Genomic DNA, 12,304 nt, shown 5'->3' on the forward strand with positions numbered 1-12,304 from the left:
ACACCCTACTTACCGCGGTGGGAGGCGGGGCTGAGGCGACTCTAATGTGCGCGGAGACCCCAGACCCCAGGAGTGCAGGCCTGGGGACGGAGACGCTCACGTAGAAAAGAGAAAGTTCAAAACCCTCAGAGGCCAATTTGACCTTCGCTCCCTGCCAGCTGCTTCCGGGTCGGTGAAAAGCTGCGCGTGCGCGCCGATGGAACGGCGGGATTGGGCAGGGCCCGCGGAGAGTGCTTCCGGTAATGGGCGGGATGCGAACAGTGGCCTGGCGCTGACGCACACCGCCTGTGGGCGGGGCTGGGGCGAGGCCTGGATATTGCGCTTCCGGCAATAGGGGAACTCACGCCCTGCCCACACCTTGGCCCTAAACCCGGGGCAGGATGGGGCGGAGCTATGGAGGAGCACTTCCGGTAATGGGAGTGAAACTGAAATGTCCCGCGGAGCCAAGATGTTGGGAGGGCGGGGCCAGGCGGAAACTGGGCGGAGAATTTCCGGCACTTGCCGAGTCGTCAGGTTTGCCCTAGCTAGGATTTCCGGAGAGAGGCCAGGACCCCTCAGCGGGGTGGGCGGGGCCTGGCTTCTTCTGGGGCCCGCCCCCAGGTCGTGTCTTTTGTGGAATTTCTAATCATTTCTATTTCTTTTGCGTCCAGTGGGACGGGAGTACTTCCTGCCAATTTAAGTTCATGTTTGAACAGTGAGGTAAAGATTGGAGTTGTGCAGGACATGTGTGTTGAGAGTTAACATGGTTACATTTTAAGGGTGAAAGTGGCTTTCCTCAAAAACTGTTGTGAGGGGCGCCTGGGTGGCTCAGTCGTTAAGCATCTGTCTTCGGCTCAGGTCATGATCCCAAAGTCCTGGGATCGAGTCTCACATCGGGCTCCCTCCTCGGCGGGAAGCCTGCTTCTCCCTCTCCCACTCCCGCTGCTTGTGTTCCTGCTCTCGCTGTCTCTGTCTCTGTCAAATAAATAAAATCTTTAAAAAAAAAAAAAAAAAACTGTTGTGAGAACAAGAAACAACTTTTGGCAAGGATGTGGAGAAAAAGGAACCCTCCTGTACCGTTTATGGGAATGCAAACTGGTGCAGACACTGTAGAAGACAGTATGGATTTACTCCAAAATAGAAGTACCTTACTACCCAGTAATTGAACTAGTGGGTATTTACCCAAAGAATAGGTGAACACTAATTCAAAAGGATATATGCACCCATATGTTTATTGTAGCATTGTTTATAATAACCAAATTATTGAAGCAAAGAAGTGTCCATCGACTGATGGTTGGATGAGAAGATGTTATATATATTATATATATATATATATATATATAATATATATATATACGGAATATTACTCAGCCATAAAATAGAGTGAAATCCTGCCATTGCAAGCATGCACAGCATGGATGGAACTAGATGGGATAATGCTAAGTGAAATAAGTCAGCCAGAGAAAGGCAAATACCATATGATTTCATTCATATGTGGAATTTAAGAAACAAAGCAAAACAAAGGAAAAAAGGAACGAAAAAACAAACTCTTAACTACAGAGAAAAATTAATGGTTACCAGCAAGGAGGTAGGGGTGGGGGATGGGAAAAATAGGTGATGGGGATTAAGACTAAACCTATCATGAGTAATTTATAGGGTTGTCAAATCATTATATTGTACACCTCAATATAACAGTGAATGTTAACTATATTGGAATTAAAATTAAAAACTTAATTTTAAAAAACCTCTTTTGATGAAGAGATAGAGATGCATGTCTTGGGAGAGGTGAGCTGGAATCGGTGGTCTAGGACCAGGTCCTCCATGGGGAGTTATGTGGGATCATGGCTGGAATATCTCCTGCATTAGAATTTAAGCAATTTAAGCAAGCAAGGAATGCACCTGTCTGCGCAGCATATGCAAACTGAAATGTGAAATGCAAAACTATGCTAAATGTACCATTATTTACCAACGTTTTTCAGAACGTAATTTCCATTTCTATCCCCATTAACCATGTACTCAATCATGTACTCATTTTCAGAGACGTTCATAGGCATAAGACCTGGAGTGTGGGAGATGAGGGATAGATTTAGGTCACCAACTACTGGTTTAAAAAAAATATTTTTTTAATGTAGATCTAACTCAAGTTGTTCTTTATATTTATCAACACATTCCACACTTGAGGTGACTGATAAACTCAAATTACTTTCAAGTAAACCTTTGTGACATCATAATGCATTCCTAAACATTATTTCTAAACATAATTTCAAATTCGCTTTACTTATATATAGTTATATTAGTATATATATTTTATATTATATATAGTTTTATTAGTATATATAATTAGTATATATTAGTATATATATTAGTATTGTATTATTAGTCTATATATTAGTATTATGTTATATTAGTACATATATTGGTATATAAGTATATATATTAGTATTATATTAGCAAATATACTAGTATATGTTAGTTTATATTAGTATATGTTATATATAACTATATGTAGCTATAGTTTAGTATTATGTTATATATTATAGCATATTATATATAATTATATATATTATTTTATAATTATGTTATATTTATAATATAATTAATATAAATAATTATATTATGGCAAGATTTCACTTTTTTATGGCTGAATAATATTCCATTGTGTGTGTATATAAATCAATATATATTATATATTTTTAATTGTATATTTTATATATATATATCTCACATCTTCTTTCATTCAATTCTCAATGGATACTTGTGCTGCTGCCATATCTTGGCTATTGTAAATAATGCTGCTTTAATCATGGGTACATGTATCCCTCTGAATTAGTGTTTTTGTATTCTTTGGGTAAATACTCAGTAGTGTGATTGCTGGATCGTTAGGTAGTTCTATTTTTAACTTTTTGAGGAATCTCCATACTGTTTTCCACAGTGGCTGCACCAGTTTGCATTCCCACCAACAATAGTGCACAAGGGTTCCTTTTTCTCCAAGTCCTTGCCAACACTTGTTGTTTCTTGTGTTGTTGATTTTAGACATTCTCACAGGTGTGAGGTAATATCTCATTGTAGCTTTGATTTGCATTTCCCTGATGGTAAGTGATGATGAACATCTTTTCATGTGTCTCTTGGCCATCTGGATATCTTCTGCCAAATTCACTTTACTTTTATCCAAAGTAAATAATGTATTTTCATTAAAAAATTATTTTATATTTTAGCACTTTGTTCTTTTTCTATTTCATTTTGTATAAAAAGACTTTTAATATATTAAATTTGTAAGGTTTCATTGCCATATACATTATGTGGCATTTCATAAGCTTTAAAGTAATGTTTATAGTCTTGATGTTCATTACATTTGAATTCCTTAGCATTTACTAAAATTTGAGTTATTATTACTCATAAAATCTTAAGTTTTCATTCCAAAATTAACATTGTGATGATCCCACAAAGATTGAATTTTGGATGAAAACATTGCCATGTATATTACATTTTAAGATTTCTCTGAGGTAGTTATTTACTGATGTTTAGTAATGTTTTACTCTTGCTTAAATATAGTGCCCATTCAGTATAATTTTAAGATCTCCCCGGTATGAATGTCTGTTTAGTGAAAATTCATCCTAAAGGCTTTGCAAGTTAATTACTTTTGCAGTTTTTTTTCTAATAACTGTGATATTTTGTTATCAATAAAGAACCTTTACGCAAATGTTGGTTTTGACACTAGGAAGAATTCTTTCAGGTTGTAACAGTAAGGAACCATTTTGATGTATTTCTTTACTTGATTACATTTATAATGTGCATCCTTGTTTTTAAATGTAAGTCACCCAGATATAACTGAAAAGAGAATCCAATCATATTATCATATCATTCCATGAATTTGTTTCCTGCACATTAAAAAAAAATAGTGTTGGGGATAGATTTGGGGATCTTGCAGAAGGTAGATTATAGAGATTAGCTGTACTATGTAATATTGTCAACCATCCATGTTGGTTTCAGCATGGACTCCCATGTTCACAAGCAAACTTCCATCAAACTCTGGACATTGTGGAACTTTCATCAAACTCTTAATTGGGGGGAAGCCAATTATAGGTGAAAGTCATGAACCCATTTTGTTTATGGGGAATTTTGTTGCTTATAAAATTTACAAGTCAGCAAAATGAACACATTCACAGGGGGAAAAAAGAGAATATTTCCTCAATCACAGGAAGACATTGATATGTGTCGTCCTGTTATATCATTATAAAACAGATGCAAATTATTAAAGATTGAAGATTTCAAAATCATTAGACTTCAAATTTTACTAGTTTAACTAGGTGAACTAAAAATTAAACTCTATCACAAAAACAGAGTATACATTTTTTAAGCACACATGGGACATATGATATTTATCACTATCAAAATTTAAAAATCTAGGGGCACCTGGGTGGCTCAGTCATTAAGCATCTGCCTTCAGCTGAGGTCATGATCCCAGGGTCCTGGGATTGAGCCCCACATCCAGCTCCCTGCTCAGTGGGAAGCCTGCTTCTTCCTCTCCCACTCCTCCTGCTCGTGTTCCCTCCCTCGCTGTGTCTCTCTCTGTCAAATGAACAAATAAAATCTTTTAAAAAAAGATTTTATTTATTTGAGAGAGAGAATGAGAGAGAAAGACCGTGACGGAGGGAGGGTCAGAGGGAGAAGCTGACTCTCCGCGGAGCAGGGAGTCTGATGCGGGACTCGGTTCTGGGACTCCAGGATCACGACCTGAGCCGAAGGCAATAGCTTAACCAACTGAGCCACCCAGGCGCCCATAAATAAAATCTTTTAAAAAAAAATTAAAAATCTAGGGAGGGGGTTGGGAGGATGGGTTAGCCTGGTGATGGGTATTGAGGAGGGCACGTTCTGCATGGAGCACTGGGTGTTATGCACAAACAATGAATCATGGAACACTATATCTAAAACTAATGATGTAATGTATGGGGATTAACATAACAATAAAAAAAATTTAAAAAAAAATTAAAAAAAATTAAAAATCTAGACTTAGATAAGGAGAGACATATACAAAACATTCTTGCAATAGAGAAATTTCTCTGATCACAAAATGTACACAGGTCTCAAGGTCAGACAGAAGAAAAGCTTTTCTTTTCTAATAAGGAGTAAACAACACTAGCAAGAAGAAGAGATGTGGTAGTATATGAGCAGCAACCTATAGTTGATCAGGGAAAAGATTTTTATTTATTATAGAGAGAGAGTGGGGAGAGGGACAGAGGGAGAGGAAGAGAGAGAATCCCAAGCAGACTCCCCGATGAGTGCAGAGCCTGAAGCAGGGCCTGATGCAGAGCCATGGGGGTTTGATCCCACGACCCATGAGATCATGACCTACACCGAAATCGCAAGTCGGACACTTAACTGACTGAGCCACCCAGGTACACTGATCAGGGAATATTTTACCCTGAGGTCAGCCCTCTCTTTTCAGGGGCTATTAGCAGGAAGGGTTTTTCCTAATTACAATGCTTAAGGATGGGCCAATGTTCAGGGACCTTGGGAGAAGGAGAGAAACTTAACATTTGATTAAGTCATGTTACAGGTATTAAATTCTGGTTGATCAGTAGGGACAATCAGTTCACCTAATTATTTGTAAGACAAAAAACATGGGAATTTCAAAAACTTGTGCCTGGCTTTTTTCCGAGTAAACTATGGACTATAAGTCCTACCAAGTAATATAAGAAAGGGTGTTTTTTTTTTTTTTAACTTTTTTTTTTTAAGATTTTATTTATTTGCGAGAGAGAGAATGAGAGACAGCATGAGAGGGAGGAGGGTCAGAGGGAGAAGCAGACTCCCTGCTGAGCAGGGAGCCCGATGTGGGACTCGATCCCGGGACTCCAGGATCATGACCTGAGCCGAAGGCAGTCGCTTAACCAACTGAGCCACCCAGGCGCCCAGAAAGGGTGTTTTTTGCTGTAAGCTGTTCCCTGGAACAGAAAGCATTGGGGAATTTCTTAACCATACTGTTTTCCAGGATTCCATGCTCAGATAAATTTCAATATTGTCATTACCTATTAGGAGACCCTAAAATGAATATAGTTCAAAAAATGAATACATGTTGTATTTGTAAAAAGTAACATTAAAAATGTGGATTAATAACAGTGACAGTGAACTTGCCTAGGAACTTTAAAGTATATGCCTGTGTATAGCATTGACAGTCCCTGCATCTTTATTATACCATCTTTATTATACCATTTTTGCAAAATTTTGACAGGAAATAGGCACACAGTTTTAAAATTATTACACAAAATAGGATGAGGTGCAGAATGATAACCCCATTTTTATGATAGTATGAAATTTTGTGAGAGGCCATTTCATCCTAAAGGGGTCTTTTCTAAAAACCTTGAAAAGGGAGTTATCCCATATGTATTTTCCTTGGATACAGGGAAGCAGATCATATTTACATAAGGAAAAGGACATGGAGGAGCAGGGGTCATACAACTGACAAAAATGGTGATGTTTAGTTCAGCCTGTATGGTTATGACTGGGGAAAGATGGAATCAAGCTATGAGAACCCCTGGTTGTAGCAATGTAATTTCATAGGTAACACCCATAGGCTTGTAAGTATAATCAGTAGTAGCATTTGGGACTAAAGGGAAATTGGTTACAGGTAAAACCAACTGGTCTTCAACATAGTGAACAGATCACAATTTCTGTGACAAATTCTGACAGATCCAACCATCAGAAAGGTTTTCCCCTTTTGCAATGGATTGAAACAGGCAGATTAGAGCATGGTCTAGGAAAAACCAGAAATGAAATCTTTGTGTACAACTATACAAGAAAAGTTTCCCTTGCGCAAGCACATGAAAAAGTCCTGGAATATTAGAGGGGTAGTGAGAAAACCAAACCCTGACCCCTGCCCCCTCCAGGCCAATGGCTTATTTTTTGGTTGGGAGATTTTGATAACTGATTCCATGTCCTTACTTGTCATTAGTCTGTTTAGATTTTATTTGTGATTTAGGCTTTGTAGATTGTATATTTCTAGGTATTTTTTTTAGGTTATCTAATGTGTTGGACTGTTCATACTTTCATATGATCCTTTGTATTTCTATGTTATCTGCTGTAATGTTTCCTCTTTCATGTGATTCTTTTTTCCTAATGTAGCTTAAGTTCTGTCAATTATGTTTATTTGTTCAAAAAGCCAGTCTTTAATAATAAAGAGGACAAGCCAACAAGAAAATATAGTAATTTTAAATATTTATGCATCCAACATAGAAGCATTCAAATACATAAAACAGTTAATTACAAAAATAAAGGAACTAATTGATAATACAATTATAGTAGGGGACTTTAACACCCCACTTACATCAATGGACAGATAACCTAAACAGAAAGCCAACAAGAAAACAATGGCTTTGAATGACACACTGGAACAGATGGATTTAACAGATGTATTCAGAACATTCCATCCTAAAATAGCAAATACACATTCTTTTCAAGTGCATACAGAACATTCTCCAGAATAGGTCATATACTGGCCCACAAAACAAGCCTCAACAAACTTAAGATCAAATTCATACCATACATATTTTCTGACCACAATGCTATGAAACTAGAAGTCAACCACAAGAAAATGTGGAAATATGACAAATACACAGAGGTTAAACAACATGTTACTAAATAATGAATGGGTCAACCAGGAAATAAAAGAAAAAAATTTAAAAAGTATGTGGAAATAAATGAAAATGAAACCACAAAGTCCAAAACCTATGGGTTACAGCAAAAGTGGTTCTAAGTGAGAAGTTTATAGAAATACAGGATTGCCTCAAGAAGCAAGAAAAATCTGAAATAAACAACCTAATATCATACCTAAAAGAGCCAAAAAAAGAAAAACAAAACCTAAAAGAGCAGAAGGAAGGAAATAGTAAAGAATAGGGCAGAAATAAATGATACAGAAACTAAAAAAACAACAGATCAATGAGACCAGGAACTGGTTCTTTGAAAAAAAAATCAATAAAATTGATAAACCTCTAGCCAGACTTACCAAGAAGAAAAGAAAAGAGGACTCAAATAAATAAAATCACAAACAAGAGGGAGAAATAACAACCAACACCACAGAAATACAAACATTTATAAGAGAATATTATGAAATACCATATGCCAACAAATTGGACAGAAGAAATGGATAAAATCCTAGAACATAAACTTCCAAAACTGGAGAAAGGAATACATTAAAAATGAACAGACTGACAACCAGCAAAGAAACTGAATCAGTAATCAAAAAACTCTCCAGTCCAGGCCAGATGGCTTCACAGGTGAATTCTACCAAACATTTAAAGAAGAGTTAATACCTACTCTTCTCAAACTTTTCCAAAAAAAGGAAAAGGAAGGAAAACTTCCAAATTCAATCTATGAGGCCACTATTATCATGATACCAAAACAAGATAAAGACACCACTAAAAAAAAAAAAAAAAAAAAAAAACAAAAGAACAAAAACCAACATCAAATAAGGAAAAAAAAAAAAAAAAAAACACCTCAACAAAATAGGTTTAGAGGGAATATATCTCAACATAACAAAGGCCTTATATGAAAAACCCACAGCTAACATCATCCTCAATGGGGCAAAATTGAGAGCTTTTCCCCTAAGGTCAGGAACAAGACAAAGATGTCCACTCTCACCATTTTTATTCAACATAGTATTGGAAATCCTAGCCACAACAATCAGACAACAACAACAACAACAAAAATAAAAGGCATCCAAATTGGTAAGGAAGAAGTAAAACTTTCACTATTTGCAGATGACATACTTTAGATAGAGAATACAAAGATTCCACCAAAAAACTGCTAGAACTGATAAACACATTCAGTAAAGTTGCAGGATACAAAAATCAATGTACAGAAATCTGTTGTATTTCTATACACCAATAATGAAGCAGGAGAAAGAGAAATTAAGAAAACAATCCCATTTACAATTGAACCCAAAATAATAAAATACCTAGGAATAAGCCTAACCAAAGAGGTGAAATTTCTGTAAGACCTGTACTCTGAAAATTATAAAACACTGATGAAAGAAATTGAAGATGACGCAAACAAATGGAAAGACAAAAAAAGGGGGGGAGAAGAAAGAAAAGAAAAGAAAGAAGAAAGAAAGAAAGAGAGAGAAAAAGAAAGAAAGAGAGAAAAAGAAAAGAAAAGAAAAAAGAAAGAAAGAGAAAGAGGGAGAGAGGGAGGGAAGGAGGGAGGGAAGGAGGGAGGAAGGAAGAAAAGACATTTCATGCTAAGGGATTGGAAGAACAAATATTGTTAAAATGTCTATACTACCCAAAGCAATCTACACATTTAATGCAATCCTTGTCAAAATACCAGCAGCATTTTTCACAGAACTAGAGCAAACAATTCTAAAATTTGTATGGAACTGCAGAAGACCCTGAAGAGCCAAAACAATTTTGAAAAAGAAAAGCAAAGCTGGAGTCATCACAATTCTGGACTTCAAGTTATATTACAAAGCTGTAGTAATGAAAACAGTATGGTACTGGCACAAAAATATTCACATAACTCAATGGAACAGAATAGAAAGTCCAGAAATAAACCCATAATTATGTGGTCACTAAATATGAGATCTGAAACTATAAAAATCACTATGAGACCTGAAACTGTAAAAATCCTAGAATAGAACACAGGCACATTGGCCATTGCACTTTTTCCTAGATATGTCTCCTGAGGCAAGGGAAACAAAAGGAAAAATAAACAAATGGGACTTCATCAAAATAAAAAGCTTCTGCACAGAGAAGAAAACAGTCAACAAAACTCAAAGGCACCCTACAGAATGGGAGAAGATATTTGCAAATGACATATCTGGTAAAGGGCTAGTATCTAAAATATATAAAGAACTTATAAACCTCAACACCCAAAAAACAACTAATCCAATTTAAAAATGAGAAGACATGAATAGACATTTCTCTAAAGAAGACATCCAGATGGCCAAGAGACACATGAAAAGATGTTCATCATCACTTACCATCAGGGAAATGCAAATCAAAACTACAATGAGATATCACCTCACACTTGTGAGAATGTCTAAAATTAACAACACAAGAAACACGTGTTGGCAAGGACTTGGAGAAAAAGGAACCCTTGTGCACGGTTGGTGGTGGGAATGCAAACTGGTGCAGCCACTGTGGAAAACAGTATGGAGATTCCTCAAAAAGTTAAAAATAGAAATACCTAATGATCCAGCAATCACACTACTGAATATTTACCCAAAGAATACAAAAACATTAATTCAAAGGGATACAAGCCCTCCTATGATTATAGCAGCATTAATTACAATAGCCAAGATATGGAAGCAGCCCAAGTGTCGACTGATTGATACATGGAGTGTGGTATATATGTACCTTGAATTATTCAGCCCTAAAAAGAATGAAATCTTGCCATTTGCAATGACACGGATGGACGTAGAGAGTATAATGCTAAGCAAAGTAACTCAAAGATAAATAACTTATGATTTCACTCATATGTGGGATTTAGAAACAAAACAAATGAGCAAAGGGAAAAAGGAGGGGAGGAGGGGACAAACAGAGAAACAGACTCTTAATTATAGAGAACAAGCTGATGATTACCAGAGGGGAGGAGGGTGGGAGGGATGGGTTAGGTAGGTGATGGGGTTTAAGGAGTGCCCTTGTGGTGAGCACAGGGTGATGTATGAAAGTGTTGAAACACTATATTGTACACCTGAAGTAAATATAACACTGTGTTAACTAACTGGAATTTAAAAACTTTAAAAAAGTAGTCTTCAGTTCCCTTAATCTTTTCTATTGTTTTTTCCTATTTCATTTATTTCTGTGCTGATCATTGTTATTTCTTTCCTTCTGCTAACTTGGGATTAGTTTTTTCTTCTTTTTCTTGTGCCTTGAGGGGTGAAGTTTGAAATTTTTTTTCCTTAATGTAGGTATTGTTATCAACATTCCTCTTAGAATTTCTTCTGATCCATCCCATAAGTTTTGTCAGGGTGTGTTTCTATTTTCATTTGTTTCAGAATATTGTTTCTCTTTTGATTTCTTCTTTGACTCCTCAGTTGTTGAGTAGTGTGTTAATTTCTACATATTTGTGACCTTTCCATTTTTAATCCTGTTATCATTTGTTTCATACTATTGTGTTCAGAAAAGATAATTGGTATGATTTCAATCTTATATTTACTAAGATGCATTTTGTAGACCTAACATAGGACCTATCCAGGGCAATGTTGTGTGTGTGCTTGAGAAGAATGCATATTCTGGTTCTGTTGGATGAAATAATCTGCATATGTCTGTTAGGTCCTTTTGGTCTGAAGAATAGCTCAAGTCCAATGTTTTTGTGTTGATTTTGTCAGAATATTCTAGCCATTGTTGCAAGTAGGGTATTGAAGTTCCCTACACTTACTGCTATTTATTATTGCCTTTAGATCTGTTAGTATTTGCTTGATATATTTAGGTACTCCAGTGTTAGGTGTATATATGTTTACAATTGTTATATCCTCTTGATGAACTGATCCCTTTTTATTATATAATCACCTTGTCTTGTTACAGCTTTGGACTTGAAGTTTATTGTATCTGATATAACTAGAGCAACTCCTGCTCTCTTTTGGTTTCCATTTGCATGGAATATCTCTTTCCATCCCCTCACTTTGAGCCTATGTGTATCCTTAAATCTCAACTCTTTTGTCAGCAGCATTCACTTGAGTGTTTTTTGTTTTTGTTTTTGTTTTTTGAGTAAAGCGATAGTAGTTTATTAAGTGAAGATACAGAAAAAGCTCTCAATAGTGAGAGGGGTCCCAACGGGGTTTCAAAGGGACAGTCTTTTTTTTTTAAGCCATCCAGTCACTGTGTGTCAATTGGATAATTCATTCATTTACATTCAGACTAATTATTGATAGGTTAAGGGCTTACTGAGGCCATCTTATCAATTGCTTTTCTGGCTAATTTGTAGTTCCCTTATTCCTCTTTTTCCTCCTTCTGACTTCCTTTAGGAATTGATAATTTCCTATAGTGGTATGTCTTAATTTCCTTTTCTTTTTATGTGTATGTATTGTAGGGTTTTGCTTTGTTGTTATCACAAGGTTTACATAAACCATCTCATAGATCAAAGTCTATTTTATGCTGATAACTTAAATTTGATTGCGTATAAAAACTTTACTCTTTGGGGCACCTGGCTGGCTCAGTCGATAGAACGTGCAACTCTCGATCTCAGGGTTGTGAGTTCAAGGCCCACAGTAGGTGTAGAGATTACTTAAAAAATGAAAAATTTTTTTAGAAAAGAACTTTATTCTTTATTCCCCTCTAACATTTTTTGATGTCACTCTTTTTACATTGTAAGTGCATTAATAAACATTGTT

General features: G+C 36.1%; 1 protein-coding gene and 1 pseudogene across 1 annotated transcript in view; both read right to left on the reverse strand.

Moving 5' to 3' along the window:
• LOC116622217 overlaps positions 1-152 on the reverse strand; it is a 21,459-nt pseudogene extending 21,307 nt beyond the window's left edge.
• The window catches only part of LOC116622207 (zinc finger protein 677-like), a 36,454-nt gene that overhangs the window by 4,094 nt on the left and 20,056 nt on the right, over positions 1-12,304 (reverse strand). The window lies entirely within an intron of this gene.

Source organism: Phoca vitulina, unplaced genomic scaffold (assembly GCF_004348235.1).
Source record: "Phoca vitulina isolate PV1807 unplaced genomic scaffold, GSC_HSeal_1.0 scaffold52, whole genome shotgun sequence".
Lineage (NCBI taxonomy): Eukaryota > Metazoa > Chordata > Mammalia > Carnivora > Phocidae > Phoca > Phoca vitulina.